Source organism: Mustela putorius, unplaced genomic scaffold (genome assembly GCF_011764305.1).
Source record: "Mustela putorius furo isolate JIRA1106 unplaced genomic scaffold, ASM1176430v1.1 tig00003858_pilon_pilon_pilon, whole genome shotgun sequence".
NCBI lineage: Eukaryota > Metazoa > Chordata > Mammalia > Carnivora > Mustelidae > Mustela > Mustela putorius.
In genome coordinates, this window is record NW_025422010.1 from 32,376,637 (window position 1) to 32,395,541 (window position 18,905).

General features: G+C 41.2%; 1 long non-coding RNA gene across 1 annotated transcript in view; it reads right to left on the minus strand.

Annotated features, from left to right (window-relative positions):
• Nucleotides 1-17,922, minus strand: part of LOC101681044 — a 67,007-nt gene extending 49,085 nt beyond the window's left edge. The window contains exons 1-2 of the long non-coding RNA XR_006602183.1: nt 17,781-17,922; nt 13,349-13,483 (exon numbers count right to left, since the gene is read on the minus strand). This is a non-coding gene — a long non-coding RNA (uncharacterized LOC101681044). The remainder of the gene's footprint in view (nt 1-13,348; nt 13,484-17,780) is intronic.
• Nucleotides 17,923-18,905: the final 983 nt, after the last annotated feature.

The following is an 18,905-nucleotide window of genomic DNA, read 5'->3' on the forward strand; positions in this document are numbered from 1 at the left end:
CAGCATCTTGACATAAAAAAAATTCCAGAGAAACAGGAAATATTGAGGGGCTTCATACCAAGCCAGGGGCGGCACAAAGAGAAAGAATGTGTGGTGTTGTAAGAAAAGAAAAGAATTGAGACTGAGAAACTAGTCAGTCACAAAGTAGCACGGGCACTTGAAAGGGGAGGTGACTCAGATATAAAGAAATCCAGGACATTAATTACATTTAAATTAAATAGGGGAGATGAAATGAAAAGTCAAAAGGTACTTTTTTTTTTTTTTTGCCTGATTTTAAAAATTGAGTGTTCTTAGGAGTTACGCTGTCACTCTTCTCTTATTTGACTCACCTGTTGGATGACCTCACTACTGTTTGGGCTTCAGCTCTTTCTCTTAACCCATGACACCCCCATCCCTAAACTTGGCACAGCCTACTCGACGGAGCTGCAGGCTTATGGTTTCAATGTCCTGCCTTACGTCTCCTTGCAGTTCCCACATAGCACCTCAAAATTACCATTTTCCCCCCTTCTTTCCCATCTAAACAACCCCTTGGACATTCTGTCCCCACACATGACCATGATCCATCTAGTCCCCAAGTCCCCACCTTATGAGTCTTCCTACCTGCATGGCCGTCTCCAGTCTCCAACTCTCACAAGTCCACCTGACATCTTCCAAATTGCCCCTCATGGGCAACCCCTGGGCCTTAGCACAGGCTCTCATCTGGGAGTCACTATAATCATCTCTTGGATCATTCTTTTGCTGAGGTTATTAAACACTGATCTAGTATCTGTGCTTCTATGGAATGGTTTTCTAAAACAAACTTGATCATGTCATTTCCTTATTTTAATCTGTCACTGGTTCTTTGAATGATAAATTCAGACATCTCGGTTCTGGATGCATAACCCTTATGATCTTCCTCATACTTACCTTTCTATTATCCTCTACTTTTCATCTATGGGCTTCCCCAGTTCATATCGAACATTTCTCTCCTCTCCTATCTCTGGGTCTCTGTCTCTCTTCTCTCTCTCCTGTTACACCTAAATTTTAGGCATTAACTCTTTTTATTTCACATTTAGCCAGAGGCACAGCTTTTATTTCTGTAATGTTGCCAAAATGTTAATTTAATTCATTAAAAATGTATTGTACATCTATTATGAAATTCTAGGAGTCAGGGGAGGTTGGGGAGTGAAGACAGTTAAGTAAAAGCAGAGAGAACAGGAAAACAGAGAAGACCCAGTGGACTTGGAGAATGGTTATCAGCCCCTCTTCCTTTCTAAGAGCACACCAGTCCAAGCCCTAGGGAACGGTCCTGCTGAGCAGGGGCCACTCTGTCCTGGGACCAGCTGCCATTCTAGATGGTCTGACCTTTCCCTGGGTGGAGACTGAGTGATGGATTCAAAGTGATTGGCGCCCAAGAGCTATTTTCCCAGTTTTTTAAATTCAGAGGCCCAATACCTAAAATTAACACTTGAAATGGGACTCTTGTTACTATGGCGTTTCTTTTTCACGCACTTCTCTAATTCTAGCTGAGCTGCTAGGTTAATTTGCCAAGTTCAGTTTGTCACAGGGTGGTGTTTGGTTCCTCTCTAGCCATGCGGTCCATCAGAGGGGAAGGCTTTCATCATGTTCATTAAAGTGCCACGTTGCCTTGTACCCTGGGGGGGAAGTGTTCCAGCAAACCCAGAGAGAGAAAGCTCCCTGCTCCCCACCTACATGAGTGATTTGCATTCTCATTTTGAGTGGAGCATTCCCAGAGTGTGGGGGAATGGGACTTAAGAAAAAAAGGAACAAAGGTGGGGGGGGCAGGCGGTGGGGGAATAATAGAATGAATGTCTCTATTTATGTTACTTGCTACAGATGGACAGAAAACCGTAAACATTACAATATTGAATTGCTTGGTAGCTCATTTGAAAGTTACCCCTCCAAAGTCACAAAATCATTCATAATTAATTGTCAATTGATTGATGCCGATGTATGCCCCTGGAGTTCTGAGGGGGAGAGATCAGTGTTGGACTGACGCAGTCCGGAGGACCCCGAAAGAGGACCAGGACTGAAGTATGGAGTGGGAGGAGCTGTATGGTGAGGGAGGGAAAGCAATGGTGCCCCCTGGGTGACGCGAACTCACACTTCCATGAAGCTGCACAGATGGTGGGCTGAAGCGGAAGATAGACAGTATTTGGGCAAACTGTCCTTGACACAGTGCAAGTGGAGAAAAGCTTTCTTGAGAGTTGGGCTGGACTCTTGAGAGTCCCTGGGTCTAGTCCTCCAGCTTATATTCAGCTCTGGGTTCTGTATGGAAGCCTATAGAGAGCTTCCTCATTTCCCTCCTATCTAATTCCGTTCCTCTGGAGGGTGCTCATTGCTATCAACACTTTGTCGTGGATTTTTCCAGCTCTCTTTTTATGCATTTACATATGTAGAGACAGATACATATTCATGTATATATGCACATCCACAGAAATTCTAAACCTAAATGGGATCACTTCTATATATATACTTCTAATGAGTTGCTTAATTTATTGCTTACACATGTACCTTGATGATCCCTCCTTGTCAGTTGCATTCATTCCTTTTAGTTCCACGGTGTTCTATAATATGGACGACTCAGTATTTACCTAAGCACAATGTTACTGATGGGCACGAAGGTCATTTTTAATTTTTCCTTAAGGCAAAAGCCATCTTGGTATCTACAATTTTGGACCCAATACATGTTTCTCTGTAGGACAGGTTCATAAAAGTAGAATTGCTAATTTTGGTAAAAAGCCATTGGATTCCCACCAAAGTATATAATATGTGCCCATTTCCCCACATCAGTGTTATTTTTTTTCCACTTTTAAAATTGGTGTGAAAAATGGTCTTTCATTATTGTTTCAAAACACATTTTCTTGGTTACTAGTTAGGTTTAGTATCTCTTCTCTGTGATTGGATATTCTTCTTTTTCAGGTCTATTTTTATTGCTCCAAAGAAGCCATTTGTCTCATTTCTATTCCTCATTAATTAGAGTTAAATTGGTTTGACTTCCACTGAATTTTTCCTAACCATCAAATGCCTAAGCCAAGTAATGTGAAAGTGTTAAGTGAGTTAAATAATCAATTGATCAATATGTATTCACTAGGCAATTAATGCCTTTAGTCTGTGCTGGATATTGTTGGGGATATGGCTCTGGCTTTTAAGAAGCTTATATGATCTTTTAGGGTGATAAGACTCAAACTGTAATCAATGACGGTGCCGCTGTTTACTAGACCCGGAGGACTGTAGACAACCAGGGGAGAGAGAGGCTCTGCAGCTTGGAGTAGCTGGGAGAGGCCTGCTGAAGGAGAGGTAGTTGTTCTTAACCTTGGAAGCCGGATGTGGGAGGAAGATTCCTGCATTTTGGATGGGAGAAGAGTGTGAGCCAGCGTACTAAGTGGGTAAATTGTGGCTTTGAGAGGATAGCAGGGAGTGCAACCATCTTAAAGCACAGATTACGGTCACCCATGGGACTCCATGAATTCTTAAGCTTCCGTGAATACTAGCCTAGCCCTGTCATACACACAGAGACACTGCTTCAATCAGTCCAGCTAGGTGGATTTGCCTCTGCTCATTCTTGTGGTAATTTGCCTTTGTGAGGCTGTGTTCAGGGAGTTCAGCTTTTAGGCTCCTAGTTCAGGGGAGCAGATAAGGACAGGGCGAGGCTCCACCCTTCAGAACTTCACTGGATCCCCCAGGAAGCTGCTGGATCCAGGACCTGCCTGATTGCTGCCCCTAAAGCCTCATCATTTTGTCCAGAGGTGCCATTGCTGCAATTACAATCCAAACCCCGAGTCAATTACTCACTGTGTGAATCACCCCCAAAAGATTGCTTTTTCCTTTTCCATTAGTATCACACATAATTGCACTCTGTATGGTTCCTAAACTCTTATTCCTGACTTCAATGTCCATGAGGATCCAGGGTGATTATAAAGTCCCTTCATCTCCTATCAGTGACCTCACTGACACTTCCCATAAAGTTCTTTTACTATTTTCTTCATTAGCAACACACCCACCTCCTACCATTAATTTTTCAGCTCCTTGTGAGGCAAGAATCACTGTGTTTTCCCTGCTGTTTTTTCCATATGTTCATCCTTTCTTCTTTTTCTTTGTCTCCTTATTAATGGGGAATGTTAACACTCATGTACCCTAAAGTTAGTTGTCAAGATGGTTGATTTTAATGGATCCAGCTTTCTCTTTTATAGCCACTATCAACTGCAGACCCTGTGCTTCCCCATCTCCTGGCCCTCAAGATCACCACAAGGTGCCCCAGGGCACGATCTCTCTCAGGCTTTCTCTCTGACTCATTCCCAAGTCACAGCTCTCCCCCCTGCTTTCCCTCTCCTCCTGCCCTTCAGGGTGGCTGTCCTGGGTATCACCTGCCTGGAGGCTTATGAAATGAGATCAACCAATTCATCATAAATAATTTAACATCTGTTAACTACCATGACATGGATTACCAAAGGTGAGTCATGGCAAGTCTTCCATAGCATGAGAGATGGAGAATGAGAAGAAGCAAGAAGGATGGTTGGGTAAGGTATCAACCTAGCTAGATGGCGGAAGGGGACAGACAGTCCTCCAGCTGCTCTCGAAAGGGCTGCAGATACTCCATACCATATTTGGGCCAGAACTCACATTCAAAAGGCCCAGTCTGGTTTAAAAAAAAAAAAAAAATCAATCATTAGTAGGGAATTTGGGTCAGTGGTGATATTTCAAGAAAATCAAAATAGTCGTGGCTCTTCGAGACGTATCATGTGGAACCCACCTACCAGAAGAAGAGTAAAAGCGGGCTGGGGCATTCAAAGGGCAGTCAGAGCAGAAGCATGACACAACACAGAGTGTGAATAATCCAGACAATTAGGTGAACTTTTAGGTCAGGGCCCAGGGCAATGAAGTTCTGGCAGCCCGAGCCAAGGGCCACTCCCTGAGAAGGAGCAAGCAGAGCAGGGCATTGGAGTGGCCATAGAGGGAGTGTAAAGGCGTTCAGAGAGCAGAGCCAAGCCCAGAATCACTTAGCAGTTTCATTAGTTTTTTCCTCCACACCTGAAGTCTAGTCTAGTCAGGAGGGTTTGTTGTGTTCTGTTTTTTTGCAAATTGCCATCATCAAATCTTTTTACTTTAGTTTCTACGAAGGAAAAAAGAAATAATTGTATTTCTTTTTGTGTTCATATTTTATCAGTTTATATATTATTTCATTAAAACGTATCATTTTATTTTATTTTTTTATTTTTTAAAAGATATTATTTATTTATTTGACAGACAGAGATCACAAGTAGGCAGAGAAGCAGGCAGAGAGAGAGGAGGAAGCAGGAGGAAGAGGAGGAAGCAGGCTCCCTGCTGAGCAGAGGGCTGGATGCGGATCCCAGGACCCTGGGATCACGACCTGAGCCGAAGGCAGAGGCTTTAACCCACTGAGCCACCCAGGCGCCCCAAAATGTATCATTTTATTTTAAAACCCCAAATGCCAAGAATATGTTTGGTCATCAGCACAACTTGGGAATATGGAATTCACAGGTGGGAACAGAAGGATGTGGGCAAACCAGAGCCTCGCCTCCCCATCACACACAGTTAGTCTGCTCCGGGTGTAAGAGCAAACACCAGTTTTAATCCTAAGCGTGAGATAAGTGTCATCTACTATCCCCCACTCTACTGACTCTCAGCCAGAATAAGAAGTAAGGAGCATAAGGTCCTGAAGGATGAGGGATCAAGAGTTCAAGGAGGGAATGTGGCTGAAGGATTAAGCATGGTATTAATGGTTTATAATCTAATATAAACCTATGAGTGTGTATACAGATGTGTGTGCACATGTGCACATATGTATGGTCGGTGTATTGCAAAGAAATAACTTCTGATGTTTGTGAACTCATCTGCAAGTGAAGTGGTGAAGTTAGAGATCAGATTATAAAGATCTAAGGCGTATTTAAATGGCATGGAAGTAAGAGCTAGGAAGTGCAGATCACACTTCTAAGGCATTAGGTGCCCAGGTAAAGGAGAATGAGAGGGAATTCAGTGGAGGAGCAAAGGGAGATCAAGACAGATTTTTCTGTTGTAAAGAAGTCAAGGTCATATTTATAGCTGAAAGTAGCATGCCAACTGAGAGGGATATTGGAAGATGAGGAGGAAACAGAATAAAGTGGGGTAGCAGAGAAGATGTGCTACAAAAGCAAAGGCAAAGAATTCAAATATCAGCACACTAGATGAGCAGGAGAAGCACAAAGACAAAAGCAGGGCGGGATGTATTAAAAACCCCAGCAGAGAATTCTGCAACCTCTCCAAGAAGAGAATGCAGATAGACAGATGATGGATCGATGGATGGATGGATGGATGGATGGACGGATGGATAAATGGGCAGATGGGAACATTTCTCATGCAGTGAGGTTAGTGGGGATAATATGTGTACAGGGATAATAAAAAAGAGGGAATAACAACTGTTTAGGTGGCTCAAGAAAGGCTTACCAGATAAGGAAAATATTGAAATGCAGACTAAAATATGAAAAGGGGTTAACCAGGCAAACTAATGGGAAGGAAATTCTGGCCAAGGAAATAACAAGTTCAGGCTCACAGAGGTGGGAAATGCAGAGTTTTGACTAGAGGTTTGGCTTCTGAGCAGTGTACTTGGGGAGGGGGACAAAGCTGAAGCTGGACAGGCCGAGGCTGGACGAATTGGCAGGGACAAGAGCTTATTTTAAAATTTTTATTCTTGGGACGCCTGGGTGGCTCAGTTGGTTAAGCAGCTGCCTTCAGCTCAGGTCATGATCCCAGCATCCTGGGATCGAGTCCCACATCGGGCTCCTTGCTCCGCAGGGAGCCTGCTTCTCCCCCTGACTCTGCCTTCCACTCTGTCTGCCTGCGCTCGCTCTCGCTCGCTCTCTCTCTGACAAATAAATAAATAAAATCTTTAAAAAAAAAAATAAAAAAAAATTTTTATTCTTATGTTAAGGAGACTGGATTTTACCCTATAGTTGGGGACCTCTGTCTGGCATTGATTTTGGAAACTCTGATTCACGTCTCTCGTGGAGTTACAGACATGATGCAACGGGTAGACACTTGGTAACCATAACGTCCTTCTCATGGCATTAATTCCTGTCCCCTGTTTTGAGGAGGTCTTTCTGCAGCCTCTTAAAGAGACATTCAAGATTTGAAGCATAAAATGGAAAGTCCTTGTTCCATAATTTAGGCCTAATGAGAATCCTCAAAAGATGTAATTTTTTTTTTCTGATCTAGACAATAAGGTCCAAGTGACGTACAGGGTTAAAATGTACAGGCCATCTCTATGTACAATAAAGCATTTTTAATTTTCAGAAAGAAGAAAGAACGGGGAAAATAACAAGGAGGCTTCTGTCTGAGATCCCAAGGCAGATGTAAAAGGCTGGAAGAGAAGATAAGTATGAGCTATCGGCAGAGAAGGACAATTGCTCTCCTTAACCCAGGCAGGGGAGAATGCATCCTAAGGAAAGAAGGGTTTAGTAAGACTTTCTGAGGCTTCTGAGGCTCCTGTGAGTTTTCTTTCCTTTTTTTTTTTTTTTTTTTTTTTAAAACATCGACCAGAAAGCTTTGTTGTCTAGGAAAGGGTAAAAGGATGTCTGGCTGAATTGGAATTGACAAAACTAGGCAACTCGGAGAGGGCAGTCTCAGGAGCAGCCTTTAACCACAGAAGAGAGATTGAAGGCGATGCAATCGATGGAGCCGGAGCGGGCACAGGAGGAAGATGATGAAACCCATCAAATTCGATCACTGGGCAGGAGTGGTCAGCGTCAGCTTCCTCAGCAAGGGTCACTCGATGTCAGCCTCCATTCAGGGGCTTTCACCTCCCCTGCTGATTACTTTCTTAGGATCATAAAGTTTGAGTGTCGAGAGGGAATAGCGCATGCTGCCTGCTCCGAAATTCTTTCTGGGACTGGAACATCTTTCACTCATTGTGGCTTATGTGAGTGGGTTTGCTGGTCTCACTGGTTACAGAGCTGCTGGTTCAGCTGCCCTGAGTGCTTGACTGGTATGACCTTTCTCCCTGAAGACACATTCATTTATTCGTTCATTCCTTCGTTCTTTTGTTCAGTCAAAATGTATTCCTATATTCATGGTGGGTTTCAGGAAATCTGGCTACAGATCCTTTGCAGTTTCTTTCGTCAAGAGGTGGGGTCTCTTTCCCCTGACTGAGCACTGGATTTGGCTTAACCTGAACAGGGACGGGGAGAGACATATGGAGAGACATCCCAGCTCCCCACTGTCCCTGTTGCCTCCACCATGTCTGAGGCAAAGACAGCTGACTCCATGTGGAGAGAACTGGACTCAGCTGAGCCCAATCCCAAACGCTAATCCATAGGGTCTTTAGCAAACAAAGGGGCTCAAAATAAGCATTTAAACCAATGCCTTTTGAGGTGGTTTATTATGCAACCCCGGCTAACTGATATGCATGGAAGGATCCACTTGGGAAGACTCCAAGTGGAAGGGATAGAGAAATGCCTCTGCCCAGTCTCTCAGGGAAGCCAGAGGCTCACCAGAAAAGTTTAAGGAGAAGATAGTTATCTTAAAACTGTCCTTAAAAAATGATCTATGAATATCAAGAATTCAATCACAGCATTCAGGCAGAACTTCAGATAAATGTTGATTGCACTTAGAAAACATCCATCCAAATGATTGCACTGTAGCAAAGAAACAATGGTATGCATGGCACCTATCAGAAGCTAGGGCAATGTAGTGTTCTGTGTCCCTAGAAGAAAGAGATGTGGGATGTGTTTTGGCATCTCTGGAGTGATAGGTACGTGTCTATAGCAGAGCGGGATACCTCTGGCTATGAACCTGATTATATCTTGAGGTCACCTCCTTTCTCTCCTGCTCTTTTACTTTCATCAAACAATTCTAGGATTATGATTTGGCTTCCAGTATATACTTGTCCACAGGAGAGAATATGCTTTTCCACAAACACTGACATCCCATCTACTTAATAGTTATATTTCTCATTGTAAATTAATGAATTGGGCTTCCGTGTTTATAGACTGTCTCAGTAAGCTTGATTAACGCATTCGTTGTGCTACACATCTGATTTCAAGCCTGTAAGCCTAGGGTGCAGAGAATGGTAAATTCACAAAACACATGCTCACTTTTCTTGAATACTTGTCAAGCCCCTCTACCAGCAATACTTGACCTCATTTGCACCTTTTCTTCAATCTGTAGCAAGGTCCAGGTCTCCTAATACTCAGACCAATGCTCGTTTCACCTCTCCGTTTGGGTAGTTATAATGTTAGATACTGTTTCTTGAGGGCTCATTAAGTACTAAGAATTGCTCTTTGGGCTTTTCATAGATTACTTCATCCAAACCTCACAATGATTACAGGAGTAATGTATTCTAATTTTATAGATGAGGAAACTGAGAGCCACAGAGCTTAGTGACTTTCACATTGGTAGAAGGAACAGAGCTGAGACTCAGACCTAGGAAGTATGGTTCAGAATACTTACCCATGACCACCAAGCTACATCGCTTCTCCAACTAGGGATGCTAGGGATGAAGCTGTCTTTTTTTCATACCTCTTCTTTTTAAGAAGAAACCCAGAACATATTCGTTCATCAGATTAAGTCCAAAGTGCTCTATATGGCTTTAAAGGCATTCTCTAATCTGGTCTAAATCTATTGATAGAACTTCAACTCCTATGTTTCATTTAACCTTAACAATTACTTGAAGTACTTTAAATGCCAGACATCAAGCTCCATGTTGATAGAGGAAAAAAAGATGAATAAAATAATTTATAACTGAAATACCATGAACACTTACAGCAAAAGAAACTCACTTCTGCATTGGGGATGCTGATGACTTAGAGAAGAGATAGGGTATCAGGTCACCTCAATGAAGATTGTACTAGACTGAGAGGAAGAAGAAAACAATTCATTCCAGATAAGAAGAACAGTATAAGCAAAGACAAGATCTTAAAAGAGCCGTGGTCATTATGGGAACAAAAAATGTGCAAGTGTGATAAGAACAAGGGCTATGATTGCAATTGATGGTGAAAAAAAATAGATCACAGCTGGGTTGTGGACAGGTTAAGAGATTTAGACCTAAAGCGAAGATCTGATCTGAGAAGAGAAATTACATATTGTGATTTTTAGCACATTCACAATGAATTGATTGTTGAAACCTTGAAAACTGGCAAATCTTCACTGTAGACTTCCAAAGGGGATTGGTGATTGAGAGGACTATCCTTTGGCTCCCTGTTCCTACCTGATAATCTGGCAACTCTGAGGGAGAATAGTGAGATGCCATGCAAACTAAACTGGTTTCCTATGCCGCATTCTGGGTCTTAATATTCACTTGAAATGCTCCTTAGTTGATTTCCAGGGTCACATACATTTGTGACAGACCTAGTATATATCCCTCTTAAATGTTTGTAAAGCTTAAGAAGATATTAAGGGCTTTGAAAATTTCTGCTTCACAAAAATGTGTTTAGCTCTACTTAGGATATTTTTTGTTATTGTTAATGGAATTTCTCTTGATTCTTGTAACCACTATCACCATGACATGGGTTAGGGTTCCCTTCTGTTGAAGATTGGGAAAACTTCCATTTAATTGATGTCCTTCATGAAATGAATTATACAATATATCTTATTGCTTTTGGGGACAGAAGACAGAGCACACTACTAGCCATGTGGCAGCTGAGTCCTGTACCCTGTGGCTTATAGTGTGACTTTGTATAAATAATGGAATTGGATCAACATTCCCTGACAGATGAAGGGGCTGATGACTTCTGATTCTTCTCCAATAAGCACCGCAGGATTTATCTAACATACTGATAATTTTGTATGTACAAGAATAGTTACTTGCTTTATAACTAAAGTTTTAGTCTGAGTACTGAACCAAGTCAAGACTGTATTACTGTTATGAATAGATAATATATCTATACCATCTTCTCTGGACTCAAGTGACCAGAAAAAGCATGGATTCTGCCTTAGCCTCTACTCTTGAGTGACCTAAGAAATGAAGAATGAACCTTAAAAATATAAAGACATATTCCTACCACCAGATGCCCTAAAAAAGACTGGTGCAAAGGTCCTGGATTTGGCATCTGGGAAACACCAAGGGCTCAGGGATTAACTCTGTATTGATTGAGGCCAGGTCCCTTCCATTTGTTGCAGTTATATCACATTTGGAAAGAGGATTTTAGACTAGATCAGGGTCACCACTCCTCTCTTGATCTAACTCTGTATGACCACAGTGCACAAAAGCATCACTGTACTCTCATGGCCATGAGGGAACTTTTGGGAATGATGGAGAGTTTGGAATCCTACTTCTTTCTGAAGAGACTTTGTTCCTTATCTTACCTCTTTCCTCATGTGTGTAAACTTTCACTACAGCAAAGAGTCTACATTTAGCTTATGGGTATGAGACCAGAAACTTGGAGGTTTTTATGATTAATATCCTAGTAAGTCTCCAAAGCCCATCTCCAGTGATTTGAGCCCTGTTTGCCTTCTCTGGACCATTTATGCACTCCACTTTTGATACCAGTGTACCACTGTTGAATTCACCTCCTAACTACAGAGGGTCTGCCATATTTGTTCGCAAGATCCAGAATTCAGAGACCACCAAGCCTAGGCTGTTCTAAATCCCCAAAGAGACAACCCCTACCCCAGAGCTCCAAAAAAAGAAATGTAAAAACCGGTTTGGACAGCTCAAATATAGTGACCTCAACTTGTCTTTCAGTTTTTGTTTTTTGTTTTTTTGTTTTTTTCCTTTAAGTAAATTACCAACAGACTAATGGTTGGGAAGGTTTGAAGAGAGTTAGAAAGGTGGGAATGTAACATGCAAAGGGAATGGCCCCGTGGATAACAGTCTTTAGGGGAGGGTCTGGTTAAAAAAATGTGCCAAGTTTAGGCAGTATAGCAAATTTTTTATTCTTTATTGTTGCTTCACTAGGACTGAGAAATCTTCTCATGGAGTTGGCAGTGAGATAGTCAACCAACTCCAGGAATGCCAATATGTCAAAAGGAAACCTTTTCCCTTCAGCAAATAAAATATTAAGAGGGCTCAACGAAAGCCAGTGGGAAGTGGCCTAGAGAAGGAGATGAAAAATTAATTTTAATGCATGGGAGACTAAGTAATTCACTTATTTCACAACCTCAATCAATTTTAATATTTTAGTATTTAATGTGAATGTGGTGTCTCTCCAATAATATTTTAAAAGTTGTTTCTCCCTTTTTGGCTTTTGTTTGGCTTTCTATTTTCTCAGCCATTTTTCTTTGTGTCTTGATAGGGAGGTTCCAGTGGATTTCACCTTACTCAAGGCAGGTATCTACCCTCACCTATTCTTACTAGTTTTAAAAGTTATAAAATTACCAAATAGGGAGCCAAGGCAGTGGGGAAGACCCCAAATCAGCTTTTAGGCAGACTGATTTTTGGAGAGGCCACTGAACCCCAAGAGCCTCTTAAGTCTTCCGGGACAGGCCATTGTGTGGAGAGCAAAATGGAGTCATTTAGTCATTAGTTGCTCAGATATCAGCCCAAGAGGGGAAGCTGTCTGCCTTTCTCCACAATTTAGACACTTATCTTACAAATTCACCAAGCTCCGTGATTTCTGAACAATGCCAGCTGTTAGGGAGCCATTTCCCTGGCATTTTCCCCATAATTTGATTTGAAAGGAAAAGATTAAACTCAGTCCGACCCAGAACTGTCAGCCCAATGCCCTCAAAGAGTTTGACAGGAAAAGAAAAGAGAAGAAAAAAAAAAAACACAACCAACCTTGCAGACTTTTAGATGAAGAAATCACCTGTACCTGTGCATTAAGGAGGACAGTAAAGCACAGTCCATAGGCCAGACAATGAACGTGGATAGGACCAACCATAGAGATTTCTCCTCCCAGAAAGATGGATTAAAGTGAAGGCTGGGGGGGGGGGCTTGTGTGGCTCAGTCATTCAGCATCTACCTTAGGCTCAGGTCATGATCCCAGGGTCCTGGGATCTAGCCCCACAAGGGGCTCTCCGCTAGGCGGGAAGCCTGCTTCTCCCTCTCCCACTTCCCCTGCTTGTGTTCCCTCTGTGTCTCTCTCCATCAAATAAATAAAATCTTAAAAAAAAAATAAAGTGAAGACTAAATTCACTGTCCTTGATGTCTACCTTTTGTGTAATGTTAATTTTAGGAAGAAAATTTAGATTGCATTTAAATGGTGATCTGCTGGTACTAGTATGCTAGCTTTTTAAAGGTAGTTATAACAACCAAGTTTTCCAGGTTGTGGTGATGCCTCTTCCAATTCAGTAACGAGCATTCTATTTATTTTTCCAGATCTGGTAAGTACAAGTGTCAGAATGTTTATACTTTGTTGAATACTTGTTTTACTTAATTTTCCTCTCACAAGAATGATTTAGATGATAATCTTACCTGTGCTTCTCTGGTAAGATCATTGATTCCTAAAGAGGTTAACTTGTTCGAAGTGCAGTAGCTAATAAATGCTATAGCTCGGTTTGGGTGTAACTTCAAATCCTGGAGACTTTGTCAACATATTATGCATTGTCACTGTAAAAGACAGTGAAGAACTGTTATAAAAATTCTAATCCAACAGTATGGTTTTTCACTTATACTGTTGTTCATATTTTTTCAAAATATGCATGCTTTAAAATATCCTTTTTTTTTAAAAAAAAGATTTTATTTATTTGACATAGAGATAGATCACAAGTAGGCAGAGGCAGGCAGAGAGAGAGGAGGAAGCAGGCTCCTTGCTGAGCAGAGAGTCCAATGTGGGGCTGGATCCCAGGACCCTGGGATCATGACCTGAGCTGAAGGCAGAGACTCAACCACTGAGCCCCCCCAGGCGCCTCCTCCTTTCTACTCTTAACCTGTGAAATAAGGTTCTGACAACCCCAATGCCTTTTGCTCCTGTGGGCTATATTTGTCAGTATTACCAGTATTAGATCCCAGGATGCTGAGATCATGATCTGAGCCAAAGGCAGAGGTTTAGCCCACTGAGCCAGGTATCCCTAAAATATCCTTTTTTTTTTTTTTAAAGATTTTATTTATTTATTTGACAGACAGAGGTCACAAGCAGGCAGAGAGGCAGGCAGAGAGAGAGGAGGAAGTAGGCCTCTTGTAGGGCTCAATCCCAGAACCCTGGGATCACGACCTGAGCCATAGGCAGAGGCTTTAACCCACTGAGCCATCCAGGCACCCCCTAAAATATCCTTCTTGAACTTGACTCTATTGCCCTTTTTCCCAGGGCTATCTCTCAATTTATTAAAGGACACTTGGAGGATACCACCATTGCCTCTGTTAATACCACCTCTCAATGTAGGAGCAACTCAAATATTTCTAATTTCTTTTGATAAATAACTCAGTGTTTAATATCAGAAATGTAGTATATATTCCATAACCTAACACAACATAAAATATCTTCCAGTTTAAAAATAATCCAATTTGCCTTATTTCACAGGTGAAGACCTAGAACTAGACATGAACCTCCCAGCCACAAAGTTTATTGGTGGCTAAACTGGGGCTGGATCCAGGACTCATGTACCCCAGTCCCTTGATTGTCCTAGTGTTACATTACAAAAGCATTATATTCATTTTACATCACTTCCTAGGGTAATGAGACCCATAGATGTAAATATATATGTTTATACATATGTATTTGTGCATATACATTTTACCATGTACATTAGCACTTTTATTTTTCCTCCCAGTGTCACCCTTTTTTACGCCACATTTCATATATCTTCCATGTTTTCAACAATTAAGACTTAAAGTTTCCCTGTTCCTTCATTCGCATCTGTGCATAGGACAGTTCTGACAAAACATTAAGTCTTCATTAATTATTTAATGATTGATTAATCCTCTTTGAGGTGAATTTGCAGGTATTTATAATTTTAAATTCCTCAGTATGTCATTTTTATTATTTCCTATCTATTTATTTTTATTGGTAGACTTCCATCAAACTCTGAGGTCATCTTGTGCTGAGACACTGAAAGCCATATTCCAAAAGCAACTAGGGCACCATAGAATTTGGTTCTGTTAATAACTCATTTGACATTGCTGAAAGTTACTCAATCTAAATTTCCATTCCCATATGCCAACACGTCTCCCAATGATCAAAAGAAATGAAACTGCAGTAAATAACAGAAACACTTGACTTAAAACCCAAGGGGGTGCCTCTGTCTTCATTTTGAGTCCTCCAAATTGGTGTGAGGGAGTGGGGACTTGGTGTGAAAGGAGACACCCACAGGAAGTGGTCAACTAAGAAAGTATTAAGGGGAGATGATATGAAAAAGGAGGATAGTAGAGAGACTCCGGATTTTAATAGGGGTTTCCATTTGCTTAGGTTCCTAAGTAATTTATTTATTAAGCAATGTGGAAAGATAGAATTTTGTCTTTCAGAATTCCCAGAGATTGAAGGGCAGGTCAACCAACCTATAACTACAAAACACAAATCATTCCACCTAAGGGTGTGTGTGTGTGTTTGTGTGTGTGTGTGTGTGTGTGTGTGTGTGTGAGAGAGAGAGAGAGAGAGAGAGAGTCACATAAATAACATTCTTGATTCCTTTAACTGCTTTGTACCTGAAAGGACATGGTATGTCTTACAGAGATTCACAGACTGTAACAGCATAAGATATTATGAATGGATAAGAACAAGAATAGAAAACAGAAGAAATTTAAAATGAAGCTAAGAATGAAGCATATATCAAATGTGTATCATACAAAAAAGTACACATTTGATGTAGGCAGGGCATTAGAACTCTAGGGTCAAAGTGTTCTGACATATACCACCGCTGTGACTCTAGACAAATTTGTTTTCTCTTGTTTAGACAAGTTGGACGTGATTTTGTATGTGCTGTGTTTTCAAACACTTACAAGATGTTGTCCCTGTCCTGGCTGTCTAGATGGGAAAACAAGATTTGCTCAATGGAAACAATTAAAATTTACTTTTCTAAATATATCCTCACGCATGTTTCATCTCACTCAGACCTCCATCTTTTCCTCTTTGCTTCTGGTTTAGCCAACCTGATGTCTCTACTCCTTTCGGTACCATCTCGCGGAAGGTTACAGTAATAATAAGGCTGTTGTGATTTGTCACTCTTTACTTCAGATGAATAACAGGTTCTGAGTATTCCCACCATCACTGATAGGAGGGCATCTTCATCACCTTGGGCAGTAACCATCTGTTGCTGTGTTTTATGCTTCTGTTATTTTTCTTTTGACCAAAGCCTTACCCTGTCACAGTTTTTTTTTCCCCCCTCCCAGATCCTCCCTATATCTAAATCATCCAGTGCCCTAGGCATTGTGTCCCCATATTACAGCTTTTGTCATTTCTATCTCTCTAAATGGCTGCATTTGCTCTCACCCCTTGGGGTTTTACTCTCATTTAACTTTGACACATATCTTCATTATCTCCCTGAGAGGAACTCCAGGGGCCTAGAATGAACTGCTGAAAGTGCCTCATACAGTTTCCCAGAGGTGGTAGCAATTGGGTGATGCACATTTTAGAGGAGAGAATTGTTAGATGTTGAAGGAGCACAGCTGTGAGGCACTCTTGGTACTCACTATTGAGAAGGAAGCCAGTGCTGGGATGACCGGGGTTGGGAGAAATTAAGTCTACCCTAGGGTTCCGAGTGGGAACAGAATGCTTCTTAAGGCCCACTGCTTGAAATTGAGTAATAATTCTACCTGACAAAATATGAAGTTTGAGTCCATGGTACTCTATCCAAGAGGACAAGGCTATAGAGATTTCCTGGAAGGAGTTGGGTTTCAGTTATTACACAAGTTATCAATGGCTCAATGATGACTATGACACACATCAGGTCTCATGGGGCACTCAGAGGGTCATGGTAAGTCCCTACTTAAATAGCTATCTGCAAGAATCTTGTGGTTTTTTTGTTTTGTTTTGTAATAGATTGGAATGAATCCACATAGGCACAGCTATGTTCTATTGCCAGGGAAGTTCCTATTTAAATATTTTAGATCATAAGTCCATAAATTTTTATACATCTGTTTTACCTTTTTAAGAGGAGTTACTGAAAATTCAAAAATTGAATTGTCAACATCATTATAACAAAATACTTAGTGTTACACTTTTAACCATGGTATTATTGGGAATTTTTAAGTTAAGTAGGGCTATCTAAATTACTGTCAATGACTCCAAGATACAGTGATTCTTAGCTTGGCTTCTTAGAAACTATTTTCATTGTTTTACTGTCATATCTATATCATAATAATAAACAAACAGGGTTTCGGAGGGGGGTGGGAGGTTGGGTGAGCCTGGTGGTGGGTATTATGGAGGACACGTATTGCATGGAGCACTGGGTGTGGTGCATAAACAATGAGTTCTGGAACACTGAAAAGAAATAAAAAAAAGGTTCATGTTTGTATGCGTATATATAATATATAGCGACATATATACACTTTAAATACTTTTTTCAGTTTGTAAAAATAGATGTGACATCAATTTTGAGATTTAAAATCTCCAAGGGTCAGTGTTTTTAATGTTATATAAATTCTTATATAATTCTTATATAAATTCTAAGTTTATGTAGTTGAAATAAGATTTTTTTTTTAAAAAGTCTTATTTATTTGTTAGAGAGAAAGAGAGAGAGCACTCACAAACATGGGGAGCAGCAGGTTCCCTGGCGAGCACGGAGCCCTATGTGGGAATCAATCCCAGGACCCTGGGAACATGACCTGAGCCAATGGCAGATGCTTAACCAACTTAACCAGCCAGGTGCCCCAAGATTTTTTTTTTTTTTTTTTTAATGGCCCAGAGAAGTTTAGGCCATTCAGTAACCTGAGGGGTGGGTGGAGTGTGTACAGAGAAGCTGTTATCACCCACCTTTTCACTGTCAATGGCAAGTCCAAATGTAGATTCTTTCCTAGTCTTGGGAAAATAGATACAGTTGGGGAAGAACACCACTTTCCTGAATCTGAAAACAGTGCTGATTGTGAATTTCACAGCACACCAGGTGATCTGACACCATGGCTACGGTGCTTTTCCTGAGGCTCTGGAATTTTGCGCCTTTGTGCCATTCCACTTAGTAATTCCAAGAGCACTGACTGCCAGTGAGGCATGGCAGAAAAACGTTTCTGGGTGTCTCAATCTCATGTTTGTCTCGGGATCAAACATTAAGAATTAGACACGTCCTAAGGGATAAGTCATTGGAATAAAAAGAATGTTGACTGTTTTTTGCTTATACTCAGCCTGAGATGGGAATTAGAAGACCAGCACCACAAAGACGTCTGGAGTCAGCAGTGGAGCAGACAGATAAACATCATACACAATAGAAGTGGCAAGACTAGAACCGAAGAGTGATGCCAAGGATAAATACTGGCTTTCTGATAAGGGGATGCCAAGAACTCAGTGGAAAAGTGCTGCAATCAGCATTAGGAACTAGGAGGTGAAATCAGAAAGCTGGAGGGTATATGAGACTCAAGAAGTTAAGAGGAATCTGTTACATAGGATTTCCTTAGAGCCTGACTGGTGGGCAAATGGTCTTAAACCTGTCCCTTCTCCATTCATGCCACAGGCCCTCCTTGAAGTAGGTTCAAAAAGAGTTCCACGTGGAATTTTTCAAACATCAGTAGATAGCAGCCTCTCCTGGAAGCCTTGTTAAACACATAAATGCCTCTTTCCAAAACCTGATCTGGAAGTTAGGAAAGGTAAATCTCCAGGTTTAAAACCTTTTTGTATAAAGGGCCAATAGTAAGTATTTCAGCCATATGGTCTTTGTCATAATTTCTCATCTTCTGCTGTTCTAGCATGAGAACAGCCATATACAAAATGTAAATAAATGAATGTGGCAGTGTCCCAATACCTTTTTTAATTTTTTTAACAAAACAGGTGGCATGACAGATTTGGCCTGTGGAACATGGTTTCCTGACCCCTGGTGTAGAGCAATGTCATTCTTTCCCCCAACATAGTAGTCTAATGCATCTTGAAAAGAAAATTAGCAAAACACAG